Source organism: Echiichthys vipera (genome assembly GCF_963691815.1).
Source record: "Echiichthys vipera genome assembly, chromosome: X".
In the NCBI taxonomy this organism is placed as follows: Eukaryota; Metazoa; Chordata; class Actinopteri; order Perciformes; family Trachinidae; genus Echiichthys; species Echiichthys vipera.
The window spans coordinates 10,610,011-10,616,010 of record NC_139825.1 but is presented as its reverse complement, the minus strand read 5'-3'; positions in this window follow the sequence as shown (position 1 = coordinate 10,616,010).

Genomic DNA, 6,000 nt, shown 5'->3' with positions numbered 1-6,000 from the left:
CGTTTTTGCCTGTAACTCCCACATCGTACCACGCACATTCAACATTTCTACATTCAGGAGTTCCCTGATTATACATGGATCTAAGGATATAGGCCACGCCCATTTCCGCCTAGACTTTTTTTTTGCAGGATCGCGAGATTTGCAATAGCTACTTTTTTCGAACTCCATCTAGGCTGAGTGTCCGACCAAGATGAAACTTGGTACGCATAATGTTTGGATGGTCTTGACCAAAAGTTATCAAAATAATTTCGAGTTATAAAGGAACAAATTCCTGTAGATTACAGTCAAAACAGGAAGTGCTGCGCAACTTCCTCAAACTCTGTCGGTTCGACACTAAACCGGGTAATGTAGTATCCTATGTCGTACTGAGGCCTTCTACAAAATTGCAGACCAACCAACCACTAAGTGGCGCTGTTTTGCAGAATTCATCATATCTTAGCAATTATGTCAGATTACCAAGAAACTTGGAACAATAGTTTGGGATGCTTGTCTGAGGCTTTGAGAAAAATATGACATCATTCATACAGGAGGAAACAAAACTTTCAGGGGAGGTATAGATTGGTGCCCCCACGGGCACACCAAAAATAACACATGTCCATCACAAGGTGGCGCTATACTCAGGAAAAAAACCTTTTGGCCGCTTACTTACACATTGTGTAAGGATTTAGACCACGGAAAATTTTCCGCCTAGTATTTTTGCACAAAATTGCAAGAAATGAAAAACTCCACAAAGGCTTTGCAGGAATGATCCTTTAACCATCTTGATGAAAAGTTATCAAAAGGATTGTAATAGTCCAAAACATGTGTATTTTATGAAGAAACAACTTCCTGTATGTTGTACTCATAACAGGAAGTATTGTATATCTTTGCAATAATTATTCAGAATAACATCAAACTCTGACTGATAGTTCTCCATCGAACCTTCAGGCTCTTTGCCAAATGTGAGGTCAATCGGACATTAGTTGGCGCTGTTACACAAAATTGAAAAATACAAAAACATGCGAAAAATATTCAAAACCTACTTTTGTGAACTTGTACTAGGCCAAGTGTCTCATCAGCACAAAATTTTGCACACAGTGGCCCTCATTTATCAATCTTGCGTGAAAACGGGCACAGATCTGAGCGCAGAATTGGTCGTACGACAGGACACACGTGTGATTTATGAAACATTTGTATCTGACCAATCTCAGCGTACGAATGAGCGGGCCTTGATAAATGCTTTGGCTGAATTTGATCGTCATTAACATGTTACGCCCTTAAATATTCCTGGTTCAGAGGCCTCGTCCACTGAGGTCAAACATGTAGAGGAGAAACGCAGGTTAGAAAAGAAACTTTTCCGACACACAGATCGGCATCCTGACATCCGAGATGGAGCAAAATAAAGATGTGCTTTTTGTCAGTCTTACGAGTGGAATAAAAGGGGCCCATAAAAACGCTGTATGGAAAAGAATAACGGAGTCAACCAGTCAACCCGAAGCAGCGCTCCACTGTGACCCGTGTGCGTGTGTGCACACTGTTGAACCTGCGCTCCAGCTCTGTAGGGGGGTTTGCCAGCGGGGTTATTAGGTATTTCGTTAGAGGATAACCTTTGTCACCTAGAAGAACCATACCAAAATGTTAATCAACTGATACCTTGTTTGAGTTAATGCAATTTATCGAGGAGATGACTTTGGCTCTGCAGTGCGCCTTCCTGCAGCCGCGTGCCAACACATTAATTCATTCATTCATTCATTCATTCATCTTCAACCACTTGTCCCTGTCGGGGTCGTGGAGGGCTGGAGACGAGCTGTTTTGAAATATAAAAGAATCGTGTGTGTCCCCCTCTGGCCACCTGGCCGCCACGTTTAAAAGCGATAGCTTGGCATCACAAATCACCTGTACATTTATCGAGTGGTAGTTTTTGCAAACGATGAACGCGTAATCATTCATGGATGGTGCCGTCAGACGCACATGAGTACAATCAATCGCTCCAACCACAATTTTTTTTTTAAATTCTTTTTAAGAATCTGTTTTGATCTGTTCTTAATATGTGACTGCTTATGCTTAATGACAGCAGAGGTTTGTTCATTATTTTCAGCCAGATTTTGCTGTGCTGCACCACAAATACACAGGCTCAAATGTGCATACACGATCTCAGACCTCACGTGAGATTCGATCGTAGCTCCCGCTCACGTCCAAATTGATAAATGCTGAAGTTTGCGTGGAAATGGTCGTACGCACGTTTTTCTGCCGTACGTTCGTTTGATAAATGAGGGCCAACGGTACGATCAAAAGTCATCAAAATTATTTTGATAATCCAAACAATATGAAAACTATAGAGGAAAGACTTGGTACACTGTTGTCAAAACAAGAAGTGGTGCGTTACTTTGAAGTAACAAGCTGGGGCTGAAAAAATTGAGTAATGCATGCATTATGTGAACAACTAAAAAAGTTACACTTTCTTTTTCAAACTACAATCAGTTTTATTTGTGTAAGTACCGTACTGTTCAGGTTCCTTATACATGCATTTTTAAGTGGCAGTTACTACTTGAGGTAGTGATGTGCAAATGAAGCCTTATGAACTATTAGCTGTATTTGTTGACCCCGTTAGATGGAGCTCTTGATTTAAAGAAAAGGGCTCAATGATTGGTTATTCAGTGTTTTTTTTGAACAGAGATCACCATCGTGGACTGGAGTGGAGTGGACTGGATGAAGCTGCATTTGGACATCACTAACTTGAGGCTAATAACAGTCTTCTGCATCTCTCTGAGGATTTGCCAGGGCATTTAGTTTCGCCGTGTTAATCTGTAAAAAACAGAGGAACACAGCGGCCACACAGCGGTCACAAATATGCAGCCAGCCTCATTTCTCATGTCTAAACTGTGTGACTCTGTATGTGTCCTTGGGTCATTTGTAGAGCAAATTTGGATCCTTAGTGGACTGCTGTAAAAGCCTACTGGAGTACATCTGTGTAGATGTTGAGTAAGTAGTGAATAAGCATTACCTCATGAGCTTAGCAACCTTTACCAAAGCTAGCTGTAACACTGCGAGTGCTGCGGTTATTTCTTTATTACATTCACTGTATATCAATCACTGCTGATTGTCAAGAACCCTATTGGGCCTATTAACTTACAGCTTTTACAGCATTACCAGATATATATCAATGAGATACATATAACACAGCAAATTTTAAAATAAAGTTCTTCCCCAATAGACAGATTTTTAGTTTACAAACAATTACGGTTGCGCTGGCGCTGTAGGAGACGGCTGCCTCACCATTAGCTCTCCGGTTTTTAGCACTTTTACCCTATTTTGACCTCAATCTTTCAACTTTCTTACTCTTCTTGTGAAGAGATTGTGTGTTTTATATATATTTCTAACTTTAAAATGCAACAAAGAGCCAGTTTTCTCATTTACTCAAGAGAGGAACTGCTGGCTCTACACACAAAGGGACGATCTGGGATACGACACGAAGCCAATGGCCCAGCGAGCGGAGAATTCCCTTCGTAATTATGGGGAATGTGAACTCGCTGCCGAACAAGATCGACGAGCTGTCCACGCTGAACAACCAGCGGATCTACCATGAGAGCAGCTTAGTCATCTTTACTGTGCATTTACACAAAAAGCGATGGAGGCGACGCGTTCTGAGTGATAAGAGCGATGCGATGAAGCGATGATGCGTTCCATCGCGTCTATCGCCTCATTGCGTGTGTTGCTTGAAGTTGATTAATTTGAACTTTTCAAGCGACATCACATGAAGTTGTGCTACGACAACCAATCAACGTTGAGATTGCGGTAAGCGTCATCGAAATTCTCCGTGAAATATTGAGGGGCTTACCGGGCTCACCAAAGCCACTATTGTTGCAGTCCTTGGGGGAAACCAGACTGTTCCTATGGATATAATATAATGGATATAACTATGATCTGTGTATGGCAGCGACGTGCCTTTAGGCATCTAGTCTGCCGGAAATCCAGAAGAAGAAGAAGAAGAAGAAAGCCGTCAGTGCAGAGTGAAGCTGAGGAGGAGACCGGGCAGCACCTATACGGCTTCAGAGGTTAAATCACTGACAGCCTGATCTCACTACAACACAAAGAACCACACACACTCTGAGAGCTCATTTCTGTTCTTTAAAAGTTCAGTCACGTGATCACCTCTGTGTTTACATCCCAAATTTTATTTTAACTGTATTCTTACATCTACCTCATATATATTTGACTAAGAGTTTATTGTTTACTGCATATATTGTATACTTTCTGTATCTATTTAGCTAAGAGTTTATTGGTTGTCCTACACTGTATTTTTTTATAACTCCATCATGTTTTTGTAAGCTGCTGGACTCAACTCAATTTCCTTGCGGTAGTCATCCCAAAGGTATCAATAAAGAGAAGTCTAAGTCTAAGTCTAAGTCTATGACAAGTGCAAGTGATCACATCTTTATTTAAATAGTGTTTGCTTCACCGTTCAAAGTGCCTCCTATGCTGTTAACTGTCTTAAAGGAGCTGTACTCAACATTCAGAACATGGCTAGACATTGTGTAGCCTTATCCTGATTGACAGGTTGCTGTGGTAGCCATGTGTAGCCCAAAAGTATTCCCTGTTTTATCGTTAATGTTCTCTGTATTGAAAAATACTTGAAACCAGCAATTAAAACCATAAACTCATTAGGAAAATGTTTACTGAGGTAATAAATAAAGTGAGAAGTAGGCTCATTTTCTCATTGACTTCTATACAATCAGACTTCTTTTTGGAGCCAATGGAGTCGTCCCCTAGAATAGAAAGTATGCAGGTTTAAGGCATTGGCTTCACTTGTCAAACCCTGAGACTAAGTCCACTTCTAATATATAGTCTATGGTCATTATTAAAAAATGATAATCGTAGATACATTTTCTTTACCAGCTACAGGGGCTGATAACTTTGAGTCCCAGAATATACATTCAATTTATTATTATTATTATTATAAAGAAGAGACTGCACATCTGCAATTCAACAAACTGAAACGCTAAACGTGCACCAAACTGATCACCAGAGTATTGAATAAAAGCTGTAGTATTCATTAAACAGTCATAAACACACAGTAACAGTGAGGGTTGTTATTTTTCACCTAATCAAAGTCCAGGGTTGTGACCAGATCACTACATGGCAATAGCAAGTTATACACCCAAAGATGACGGAATGCACAATTGGCTTGGGATATTGAATATTTTCCACACTTTACTTTTGCGTTGAGTGCAGTTTGCAGCATAAAAGCCCCTCCTCTAATAAAATTTCCTACAATAGAGGAAAACAAACTTAGTATGCAATAGTGTATAGAGAATAAGAACAGTAAACTATCTAATAATAATCTCCAGTCAGAAAAAATATTTTTACACCACTTGAATGAACAAAAGTACAATTTCAACACATTCCATGTTTTGGTATTGCTTATTATTATAATATCATTCTAAGTCAAGACATTTTAACTTAAGAAAATGTAAGGAATCATTTTACAAAAAGAAAAAATCTGACCGAGAAAACACACCTTCACACATACTTTTATACTGTCAGTGTAATGAACATGTGAAGGCCTCAAAAGCTTGTGTGGCTTCATGTGTGTAATCACTGCCATCTAGTGAAAAACAAGTGCATTTACAAACTACAGATCCTATTTCGTCCACCGAATATGACTACTCATATCCTCTATATTAAATGAAATGATTGGTTGTAGGCCACATCAAAGATTGATCATGGTGTAGGTCAGAAGAATTCTTAACACAATTACATATTTCACAGCTTAGTCACCTCTAACAAAACAGCCTGAGGCACAGAGACACGTTTTGCTTCAACTACAATGACACCATACATAACACCAGTCAGTAGGTCATCTCTGAAGTCACAAATACAAACCGGTAACATCACAACCTGAGTGAGGTGTTGACTGATGATGATTACAGCACAGCACATGTTGCACAGATGAAAACTTGTATTGCAGCAGGAATAAAATGTGTACAATCGGTCATAGTCAAACAGGATCCACTTCTTTGC